This window comes from Callospermophilus lateralis, unplaced genomic scaffold (assembly GCF_048772815.1).
Source record: "Callospermophilus lateralis isolate mCalLat2 unplaced genomic scaffold, mCalLat2.hap1 Scaffold_341, whole genome shotgun sequence".
Taxonomy (NCBI): Eukaryota; Metazoa; Chordata; class Mammalia; order Rodentia; family Sciuridae; genus Callospermophilus; species Callospermophilus lateralis.
Window position 1 is genome coordinate 671241 of NW_027513930.1, and position 12773 is coordinate 684013.

The 12773-nt window shown below is 39.9% G+C and overlaps 1 pseudogene; it reads left to right on the forward strand.

The window, feature by feature from the left end:
* Window positions 1-12773, forward strand: part of LOC143640580 (contactin-3-like) — an 87358-nt pseudogene that overhangs the window by 59450 nt on the left and 15135 nt on the right.

Consider the following 12773-nt stretch of genomic DNA (forward strand, 5'->3'; position numbering starts at 1 on the left):
TGGTAGCACTGGTGGTTCTGGTGGTAATGGTACTGGTGCTAGTCCTAGTAGTAATATTGGTGATGGTGCTGGCGATGTTGGCGATGCTGGTGATGCTGGTGACGCTGGTGATGGTGCTTATAGTGATGTTCCTGATTCGAACAGTGTACTGATACCGGTGGTGCAGATTCTGGTGCTGCTGATACTAGTAATGGTGTCAGCGCTATTGGTGGTACTGAACGTGATGTTGTTGCCATGGTAGTGCTGGTCCTTGAGCTGGTGGCACTAGTAGTGCTGGAGGAATGGTCCTGGTGGTGCTGGTGCTCACGGTGCTCTTGTAATAGTACTGATGGCACTAGGGCTGGTGGCGGTCATAGCGGTGGTGCTGGTGATGCTAATGGAGATGTTGCTGGGGGAATGAACTGGGTACTGCACATTGAGTCTGTGCAGTTGCTGGGGGTGCTGGTGGTTCTGGTACTGGTTCTAGTGCTGGTACTGGATCTACCAATAACACCTGTGTTGGAGGTGGCACAGGTGGTGTTGCTTCTGGTGCTGGTGCTATGGTGATGCTGATGCTGGTTGTCCTGCTATGAATGAGATAGCTTTGGCTGCTGCTGGCTCCTACCCTGCTGCTGCTGCTGGTGGGCCTGGTGCTTTTGTTGGTGCTTATGGAGGCGGTGCTGCTAATGCTGCTGAGAGTCGTCGGGTTGGTGACAGTGGTGCTGGGGATGGACTGGTGATGTGGGGGCTGGTGGTGGTAGTGGTTGTAGTAGTGGTGCAATTTGTTACTGGTTTTTTTGGTGGTGGGTTTTGTGGCACAGGTGCTAGTAGTGGTGCTGGGAACACAGGTATTCATGGTGTCACTGGTGTGCAGATGTAGTTATTCTGGTGTTGGTGCTGATGGTGCTGATGGTGTGTGTGCTCATTTTCATGGTGCTGGTGATACAGCTGGTGGCACAGGTGCCGCTGCTGGAGGTGTTGGTACTGGTGGTGTAGGTCATTGTTTTGGTGGTGGTACTATTGATGGAACAGGTGCTACTGGTTCTCATGTCTCCAGTGCTGGTGACACTGGTGCTGGGAATTGTGGTGCCTGTGTTGGTGGTACTGGTGGTACTATCAGTGGTGCTTGTGATGTGGGTTCTGATGCTGGCGTTGCTATTGCTGCTGATAATGGTACCGCTGTTGCCACTGCTGGTAGCACCGGTAGCAAATATTTCAGTGCTAATCACTGTTCCTGTCATTTTGCAAAAGTTTTCTTATTTCATTCTTGGAACGTTTATATATTAAAACACTGAGGCACAAAGATAGTAATTTGCACATGGACACCTGGCTGCTAAACAGAGGGTGAGAGTCAACTCCTGGCTGCTGACTCTTGAGGTTCCCTCACTGCTCTCCTTGCATTCCTGGAATGTCCTGCTGATGATGTCACACATCCCCACAGGTGCTTGAGTCTATATTTCTTTCCTGTTATCCTTTGCTTTTTTCAAGTTAGGGGGAAAATGTAATTAACATGTATGAAATAGGGGGGGCTAGCACTAAATTTATTTATATTAATTGAATATGTTAACAAACAAATAAAGCATCCTGAGCTTGTGATAAATGCCAATAGAATTTTTGGCATGAGTCCATGCATCCTTGAGTTCAGTAAGCTGTATTTACTTTCTTTTTCTTTTCTTTTCTTTTTCTTTTCTTTTTTTTTTTTTTTTTTTTTTTGCTCCTTTGTACTTAATCACTGTATCAAGGTATGATTTCTTTCCATAAAACCAACACTAGGGATTTGATAATTTTTATTTGACTTAAAATATCTAGTATGTTAGACTCAGAGTATGGGTTATTAGAAACCCAGACATGAACTTAAAGACACTCATATGTCAAATAATCACTGAGAAGTCTAGCTCAGTACCTCGGTGCCTGGTAAGAGTATTATATGTCTCTTAAAAATCAGCTGAATTAAATGTGCCCCTGTTGTTCCTCTTCTTTTTAAAATCTCCGACTTGATACGGTGAAGGTTATTATTTGACAAATTAATAGGAAACACTAAGGATGAGGACTCATCACTTTGCTATGCCCTTGTCTTTAAGAGTGACAGAATGTGCCTTTTCTTTACAGCCAGTCCCTGAAGAGCTGCAGAATGGTGAAGGTTTTGGGTATGTGGTTGCTTTCCGCCCTCTTGGGGTTACCAACTGGATCCAGACAGTGGTGACATCCCCTGACACCCCAAGATACGTCTTCAGGAACGAAAGCATCATGCCATTTTCACCCTATGAAGTCAAAGTGGGTGTCTATAATAACAGAGGTGAAGGCCCATTTAGCCCAGTGACAACAGTGTTCTCTGCAGAAGAAGGTGCGGGAAACAAGTTTGTATATCGATAAGCTAGTTGTGCTCAAACCTGACTAGAAAATTCTCTGTGGCTTTAGGGGTATTTTTTTTCCTCAAGTCAACAGTAATCAAACTTGTGGTTATGTCCCCAGGGCAGGTCATAAAGATCAACCATAACTGACTTGAAGTGTAAGACTCGAGAGACAGAGAATCTAACAATTGGTTGCAACCCTGTTCTTCTTGGTTGAAGAATAAAATAGTCCCTGGAAGCTACCCTAGTTCAAAGTTCTGTTGTGGTTTCTGCAACTGAGAAACGGTCACTAGCAAGACAGAAAGCGAGGGCCAAGATGCCATCCAAGAGATGTACAATGTGAACCTTTGAGGGATATGAGTACCTGTCACTCTGGCCTCATTGCATCATTCTGCTGTGTACACACACACTTCACTAGAAAACCATTGAGTCATTCTATCCTTTTAAATCTGCTCCACATTCTGAGACATCTCAAGATCACTCTAGAAAATGATAGCAAATCACTATTTTATAGATGACAGCAACTGAATATTGGCCACCTCATGTGGTTCCACCTAACAAAGATGTTAGGGGCCAATCTGTATTGCATTGTTGCCATCTGCCAGGAGTTACCTAATTAGAATTTTCAAATGAAAAGTCTCCCATCTACAAATTACAAAATGAAAGCCTGATGAAAGAGATGAATAAATCTGCCAAAACTCCTGTATTAAGAGCCAGGATTTTAACCCAGGGCCATTGGCCTTAAGCATTCTGAGCTCGTGCAGTATATCCCAGTGTCTCTCCTAACCTCAGAACTGGCAGTAAATTGAAAAAAAAAGGTCCACAGTTATCATTCCTAAAAATAGACTCCATATTTCTGAGGACGGAGGACGGCCACCCTTATTCTTGTCTTCTCATTTCCCATTGAGTTCTGAAAAGGATAAAAACAGGTATTATAGGCATCTTTGCAAAAGAAAGAGTCTTGCATTCATAACCAGACCCCATTTCCAAGAGTTTCCAGGAATTACAAGGGCAGGTTGTGAGTCTGGGAAGTGATGGAAATTAGCCAGCAGGAGGACATCAGACACTGTCTGCCCTCAGCATCTAGGGCCTGAGAACTGGCTGTGGGAAGTAGGGAACAGACTTAGCCTTTGGCATATTCCTGTGCCCCTCACCTCCCTTCTCCTGAATCATCCTTATCACTCTGAGGAGTTGGTCAAAGGGCTGTCTGTTCACACATAAGAAAGATATTTAGTTGCCTAAGAAAAAAATGAGGGCTTGTTGGAAATACACTCAGACATTTCAGTGAATCAGAGGAAGACTTTATCATTGAGCCTTATGAGATTCCCATGAATCCCCAAGAATGTTCATTATAAGGGGGTGTTCTTACTGGAGATCACATGGGCATGTCTACCTACTCCTTCAAAAGAGTCAGTATCCAAAGTCACACCGCCCCTTGTGTGAAATTAGGCACTCAGTGCTTGCTGAGTAAATGAACTTTACTTGAACTTGACTTTGACTTTGTTTGACCCAAATAAGAAAGTAGTATAGGAGTTCCCAAGCAGCTGGTGTGGGGTGAAAGAGAGGGGAAAAAGGGGTAGAGAGAACAGAGGGAAGAAGAAAATACTGAGAAAGAGGTGCAAGAGAGGAAGGCACAGGTTGCTGTGGGCGCTGAGCAAGGAAAACCCCTGTGGCACTGTGGCCACCTCGTCCTCAGCAATAGATCAATGTCTGTGTTTTCAAGACATGGTGCTTGTTTTCAAATATTTTTATGGGATGACTATAAAAGTTTCACTTATGTTAAAATGCTTTCTCAAAAATAAGGATGTCAAAGGATTGTTTTATTCAACTGCAGAAATGATCATTGGTTTTCAATTTCTATTCCTAAACAGAGTCTACAATGGCCCCAACTGAAGTCTCTGCCCATAGCCTGTCTTCTTCAGAAATTGAAGTTTTGTGGAACACCATTCCTTGGAAGTTGAGCAATGGATATTTGCTTGGCTATGAGGTAAACTAACTTGTGTTTGTATGTTACCACGCTACTTTGCTTCTTTCACTAAAACTTCTTCTGAACAATGACAACTTATATGAATTCTGTTCTGGGTTGCTCTTTTCTTACCCACACATTGTGCCATCTGATTATTAGTACATACCTAATTTAACCCTGCCAGGGGCATGAGTACCACCTTAGTTGGGGTGGAAAAGAAACAAAACAGTGAATATGAAAGGCAGTCATGGGCACTGTCAGCCAGATCTTATGATGGATTGACTGAAAACTGAGGGTGAGATTGAAAGGCTGTGGTCCTATCATTGGATGGCTATGTCAGTAGAAAGTCACCTTCCTCCAGCTATGGTCTTATGTCCTTGGTTGTGAGATTCTCTCCTGAATTCTAGAGAATTCAGCTGCCCGTAGTATAATTTGTGTTTCCAGAGACCTTGATGTATGGTGAAATAAGATGAAATATCCAAAAGAGAGGGCATCATAAGACCTAATATAATGAAGTAGGAATAGTTCACCTGAGCAAGAAGTGTTTGAGGAAGAAGGATGACCCAGATTTACAGACTTCCAGATGGTAGGAAGGTTTAACCAGGACTTTGGAGGGAAAGGAAATGAATGTAGAGGTACTGAGAACATTCCAGATTGAGCACAGCATTTTGGAGGAGTAAAGGAGTAGAGGCTGTGTACAAAACCAAGGTTACACTGAAGGTGATGCCCACCGAGGCATAGGAGAGCAGGTCACAGATGACTTTGAATGTAAGAGGAACTACGTGAACTGTACCCCATATTTCATAGGGAACAGTGGAATTAGGAAGTGGTGAGATAAACACATTTTAAGATTTATCTAGCAATGCTGTTATCGAGGTCATGGTTGTGACTTCATCCCAACCACCCACTGCTGGCTTCTTAGGAAACTGCCCTCATGTGTAATTGCTGATTCAGTGGCAGACTAACATAGCCATATTAGCATGACACAGCCACGTACCCCTCCACTCCCCAATACAGTCTCCAGTGGTTGTATCCCAGTGACCATGTGACCAAAGTCAACTGGTCTGCACAGTGAGCTGACCCAGTCAGATTCTTGTGTGAGATATTTAAGTAAGGAATACAGAGGTTATAGTTAATGAGGGTCATGTGGTCATATGTCATATTTGTAGCCAAGTTCACACTTCTTAGGCCATTGGCATGTAGGAAAAAGTATGTCTGCAAAGATGAGATAGAGCAGATATCTCCCCACTTCACCCTCACAAGGAGAGAAACAAGGTCCCTACAACCTTACAAGAGTAAAATAGAAGAGCTCTTTGACAACTGCCCAATTCTCAAGTGGACTTCTTACATCCTTTTTCATAGTGCTTTGTCCTTCTTGACACTGAACCCCCTTTCTATCTGAGCAGCTTCAAGAGAGTTTCTGTTCCCTATAACCACATAGCATTGGCCTGAATAAATATTATCAAATGAAACAGAGACAGCACTGGAGCAGTGAGGCTCTGCATACAGGCCATTCAGGGGCAATACCTGAATTTGTAATTGAAATTGAGCTCCCAGTTGTTGGTTCTTGGCTTTGTTTCTTGAGCTTTGGGAATCTTATTAACAAAATGAATGCCTGTACACATATTGTAGAGTGTTGACGGTGTGTTTTCTTCTAGAAGTTGCAATGTTCCTGGTCTTATTCCTAAGTCTTTATTCCACTTTGAGTGGATTTTTGTGCAGGATGAGACATAGACTTCTGTATGGCAAAGGAAGTAACTAAAAACATGGAGAGGTGGGAGAAAGTCTTTGCCAGCTACTTCTCTAACATGGGATTAATAACAAGAATATATAAATAACTCAATAAACTTAACACCAGAAAAAAAAGGAATGACCCAATCAATAAATGGGAAAATTGACTAAATAGACATTTCTCAGAAGAAATGCAAATGGCTAACAATATGAAAAATATTAAGAATGTTCAACATCTTAAGAAGCAGAGAAATGAAAATCAAAACTACATTGAGATTTCATCTCACTCCAGTTAGAGTGGCAATCATCAAGAATACAAATAATAAATGCTGGCAAGGATGTGGGGAAAAGGTACACTCATATATCATCAGTAGCACTGCAAATTACTACTAACCAATTTGGAAAGCAGTATGGAGATTTCTCAATAAACTAGGAATAGATCCATCATGTGACCCAGATATCCCACTCCTTGGTATTTATCCAAAAGAACTAAAATCAGTATACTGTAGTGATACAGCCACATTAATGTTTATAGCAGTTTGATTCATAACAGACAAGAATGGCAGCAGCCCAGGTGTCCATCAGCAAATGAATGGATAAGGAAAATGTGGAATACATATTCAATGGAGTACTCGGCCTTAAAGAAGAATGAAATTATAGCATTTTGTGGTAGATGGATGGAACTGGAGAATATCGTGCGAAGTGAAATCAGCCAGACCTAGAAAGTCAAGGGTCCAATGTGATCTCTCATGTGAAAGAGAAAAGGGAATTTAAAGAAATGAACACATGTGACTCTCCTCAGTGAAGGAGTTGGACTGAGACACAGTCCCACTATGGATAATTGCCCTGTATGAGCCATAATGGCAGAATCATATCCCCAATCTGGTTGTACCTTGTGAAATACTGGAGACAAATGAAGGAGAGGTTACATAGAAGAGAACTGTGGGCTTATAAGCATTGTAGGGGTCTTGAAAGTTGATGGTAGTTAATGGAGAGCATGAGGACAAGGAGATGCTAATTTTTTTTCCATATCAATTTAAACTGACAAGGACTCATCCAGGTAAAAATATTCTATATGAAAATGGAATGGTATCTCTTAGCCATGTCAGGAAAGAGTATTTGACTGAAGGACATCAAAGAATGCTAGTGGAAACTCATATTTTCTAGTTAAGGCTCTACCATTTTGGAATTAGACAGTTCTGCATTCAAAACTAGTAGGTTACTGCATAAGCTCCACAAGGGACAGGAACTCTGTGTGTTTGTTTGATGATATCTCCCAAGTTCACAGAACAATATCGGGCACATGGGTGACATGCACAAACTATGTGTTGATGGAAAAAATGCAGTTTGGGCTTTGCTATCTCACTGCTGCATGTTCTTAAGCAAGTAATTAAAGCTCTCCAAGGCTCAGTTAGAATAGAGTAACAGTCGTCCATAACTCATAGCATCATTTGAGAATTGCAAGAGATAAAGCAGCCATTGTTAAAACCACCCTGAGAGACTTGCAGCTTCTGCTTTTTTTCTGTTTATATATTGGGCTTCAGGGTGAGATTTCATTGAAAGAAAAGAAAACTGAAAAGCAGCAAAGAGTAGAAGAATACTTTCTACTTTTCACAAGGAAAATACACTCCCCGAGTGACTCTCATGCCTGTTGCCAGTAGGGTCAGAGGCAAAAGATGAGAAGGATATGGAACTTTTCTTGGTATCAATTATGGGTTAGAATGCATTGCATCTTGGGGCTGGGATTGTGGCTCAGCAGTAGAGTGCTCGCCTTGCACATGGGAGACCCTGGGTTCGACCCTCAGCACCACATAAAAATATATAAGTGAAATAAAGTTATTAAGTCCAACTACAACTAAAAAATAAATGCTTTTTTTAAAAAAATGCATCATATCTTATCTATTTGTATAGAGAGTAGCAGACAAAATACTCAAATGTAACATGTATACTGTATTGAAAGGAAAAACAAGGATTAAAAATTTCTTCCCCAAGTGCTTGGTAGAATATATGAAGAGAAAGACAAGCTAAGAGAAAGATGTACTAATTAGAAAAAAATCTCAAATAATTTATGTAATTCCACCAAGTTAAAAATATGTCTTTTGTTCGTTTCAGTAATGATTTAAAAATTAACCTAGAAACATAAATGACTTAGCAGAGTATTTAATTATCAGTCCTGTGGCTAACTTTGTGGGTTGCAGTTTCCCCAGTTTGGCTTTAAAATCGTTAATATCTCCTACCTTTCTCTCATCTTGGCGTGAGTTGATCGTGTGCCTCGCAACATGCTGAGCACACATCATCATTAGCATCTAGACTAATTTTCTTTCTGATTTGACCAACCAGTAGTTGAGCTCATTTCCCTAGACTCCAATTTATTTCATCTGCTGTGCCTTTAAATTCAGGCTCAGATCTTTCCTGGTGCCCTTCTGGATAGGAATAAGAGAGGCAGACCCACAAAAGAGGATCCAGAGCCATTAAGTTCATGGAAAGTGGGCACCAAGAGGAGAGAGCGCTAGAGTTCCTGCCTGGAATATACCATGGCTTTAAAGTCCTTTTGTGCTTAGAAAAAATAAACTCTAGTTCACAATAATCTCTTCACTGTTTCTATGAAGAACTCCAAGGTTCCAAACAAAAAGAAATGATAACAAGATGGAAAAGATAATTACTCTGATTGACCTATGTGAGGTACACGCAGGCATTAGAGTATTACGCTGTACTCCCTAAATATGTACCATTACTACATGTTAATAAAAGTAAACATTAAGAAAGAATAAACCTTGGGAAGAACAAATTTAATAAGCAAATGAAACAAGTCAACATTTGCAAAATAATAAGAGCTGCATATTTGGGGGGAACCGCATAGGATTATTTTTTATGTGTGGCAGAGGAACTTAAGAAATGTAATATATCAGAATGCCAAACCAAACTTTCTAGATGCCTTCCTCCAGCCTCCTGTTCCCACAACTGTATGGAATGTGCACAGGGCCTGATTTTTAATCAGAATAGAAAAAGATGTTAAATATTTGAGTACCTTTTTTTTTTTCTTTTGAGGATATGAAAATTCCACTTGAAGAAAAGCTATGTGCCCGGGGTCTCATCTCCTGCTGTCTTGCAGTGAATTCAATTCACTGTGGCATGAGTTGAATGTACATAGGAAAATTGGGTACAGACAGTTGAGATATTCTTACATCAATATCAAAAAAGTAAAATGTGTTTAGGTGAATAAAAGGCAGACTTTGGGAGGGACAGAGGCTCGGTGATACAGCAGGAGTGGTTTCCAATACCATGGAGACAAGCAGAGAGGAGAGGGTCCAGTGTGTAGCAGGCTTCACTCTGTGTGGGGGATTCTGGGAATGACCCTCACTGCCCATGTGCTGCTATGTTCTTTGTTAGAAGGTCCCTACTAAACCCTGGCACAGCACTATAAATGGTGGGGAGAAAACATCCCAGTCTCTCCTGAGTCCTGCTGATTAAACCCAAAGAGAAGTCAGAGGGCAAGGACGTACAAAATACCTCTCCCCGGGCTGAAAGCAGAGGAGGACAGACCTGGACTTATCTCCCTAAAAGACATTCAAATGCATTTCCCCCTCTGGCTTCTGCTGATTTAAATGTGCCCAATCTAATAGCTAAGTTAAAGTGTTCATCTCTCTAGAAATCTGTAAATACACATAAAATTATTTTAGTCTATTAAAAGAGCTTTTCCAACTTAACACCTGTTTCCTTCAAGCCTAAAAAAAGGTTCTACTTTTAAATACATTAGTTTTATAAGCTATATTTCATTATATGTTTAAATTAAATGAAAGATCTGATGCAGTGATATTAAGGAGTACTTGGAGCAGGAACATTAGTTTTGGGAATAACCAAATTACTCACAGAAACTGAAATTATATTTTTAGTTTTGACATTCTTCAAGTTTGTTTCTGTTTATTCATCCAGATAAAAATATATTGACTTGTGAACTGGTTTTATTTTTCTGAAGGAAAAAAATACCATATTATCTCATCAGAAAATTGAATTACCAGTGTTTATAGATGCAGAAAATTTGAGAACTTGAATACTGAGTTTGGTAGATCTCCATGGTCAGAGGAAGGAAACATTTTTAAACTGTTAAGAGTGAAGCCGTTTAAGTCATTTAGTAATTCCACAATATGGAGGGTTCTATCCCTAGCCACCACTCATCCATAGGAGACATGGTCCAGGAACTCCAGTGGTTGCCTGAAACCACAAACAGTAAAGTTCAACTTGTAAATTTGGCACAATAAAGAGATTAATGGCAATAATTAATAATAAAATAGAACAATTATAACAATATACCATAGTAAAGATTTTATGAAAGTAGTCTCTCAAAGTATCTTTGTGTATGTTGTTACCCTTATTGCCTGTTTTTGAAAGAGGGCAGCTGAGACCACAGAGGGAAAACCCATGGATCAGGGGGACAGCTGTGTGTACATGTCTGCTGTCAGCAGTAATGACCAGAACCTAGAGGCCCCTGCCCATCACGACCTGCATTATTGCTGTCTACTCTGTCAGGAAATGAGGTCCTTCCTTCCAAGGCCCCAGCCTCACCTGTAAACCCCAACTCAGGGGCTCAGGAATGGCTCAGAGGAGCAGACTGGATCCCTTAGATTCTTAGGGATGAAGCATGGTTGAGAACCTAAGGCAGTCTTAACCAACCTCTCCTGTGCCTTTTATTGTTCCCTCACTAAATTCAGAGTTTGCACCATGAAAATGCTCATATCTTCAGCTCTGGAAAGATCTCAGCCATTTTTTCCTCTGAGCGTTGCCTTTTCCTTTATCTCTCCTTTGGGAACTCTGTTTGAAACTTTGCATTCTGTTCTCAATGCCACAGCTTTGCTTTGGTAATTTTCATTTCTTTGTTCAGGCTATGTCCTGGGCTCATTAATTCACCCTTCCACTATCAGTCTATAGCTTTACTCTTATTACTGATTTCCTTAATTTTTTAATCATTGCATTTTTGCAGGTCTACAAGTCCTACTTATTGTTTTTCAAATTGGGCTGATCTCTTTTCTTTATCTCCTATTCTTACATAATAGATTCAATCTCTTGTCAAACAGACTTGGACATTTTAGGTATAGTTATTTTATAATCCATTACTCATCAGTGTATTTAGCTGCCCTGCCTCTAGTCGTATCTACACTGGCTTTTTTATTAACAGGGTGTGTCTTGTGTTTTATTAACAGGGTGTGTCTTGGTAATGTGTGTCTCTCTGATCATCCTTTGTAGATGCCACCTTCATATTCTGTCAACTTTATATTCACCCTTTTCTGCACAATTACATTTTCAAAGTTTGTTCCTCCAACATAGACATCTTTCCTTTCCCATTCCTGTATTGTGATTGTGCCCATAAAAATCCAAACTAGCATAGAAATATTCTCTTCTCTCAGTTGGAGTACTTTTATTATTTAAATCCAGAACACAACTGAGAGGAAAATGGGATATTTGTCTTTCTTATTTCTTTCTTAACTATTCCACCTTATTAAAAAAATGATCTAGCACTATAGAAGCATTTTTGAACAAAATTTCTTGGAACATAATGGAATTCTTTCAGAAAATTGGCAATATTAGTGGCACGTCTCTGTTTCCTTATGTTTTAGTTACATGAATATTTATTCAGCTCTTTAAGGAAAGCTGTTTAAAAAGATTATATAATCAGTCTTCACTAACTAGTATCATGTTCAACTTTGTCACAATTTTTCTCTGTGTCTAAATGTTTCTAATACCTCTCAGCAACTAAGATCTAAAAATAAAGCTCTCCTTCTGATGCGTGGAGATTGGTTAAAGTACTTTAAAACAGGCCGCTATCAAGAACTTTCAAGTACTTTCTATAAACGGATTTACAAAAAGAGATTCCACATTACCAATTATAAATTATTTTTATGTCTTCTTTAAATCAGCCTCCTAAGAACATTTTCTTAGGCAACTTGTGTTCAACCAGTTTGATATGTCAGAAAAGGAACAACCCTGACACTGGAACTTGACAGGGGAGGGAAGCTTGGGCGGTCCTGATTTTACCACCTGAATCCTCCCTGCTGCCGTCTTACAGTCATATTTATATGCTACCCCCGTCTATGCTGTATCCCAAGCTTCAGGTTTTGTGTCTGGTACATTTTATTATAATTATTGATCTGTATCATTCTTAGTTAATAACTAGACAATGCTCTTAGGAGCAGGGAAATCTTCTTATCATTTACGGCTCATCTAGACCTAACAACACACAGTGTTTTCTCTTGGTGAGTCTACCATATATAAAAGCTTTTAGTATCCATTAACAGGCTATTTGGCTATGGCATTAGAAAAGAAACCATGTATCCTTTTCAATGCTACTTGTTTGGGCTCACATCCTCCCTTTGAGATTCTTATTAAAACTAATAACCCTTCTCTGAGAGAAATTCACATAAAGGCATCCATAGATCAGCATTTTGTGTGAATATAAGGGTACATATCCTTCCATGTGCACATACATAGGGAGAATTTGATCTAGCACAATATATAATTTGCTTTCACTTATCATTTAGGGCCTTAACACTCACCCAGTGGTGTTTTAAGAGAGAATAAGTTGTAGTGTGTTTTGTACAGAGGATTGACACTTGTAATCAGCTGTGGCCCATAAGCACATTTTGTTTTATCAACACAGTATTGGTTTTGAGTCAACCCTAAATTTAGGACATTTTACATGAAAATTAGAACTCTGCTTTTTTAAAATTAATTAATTAATTAATTAAATAGAA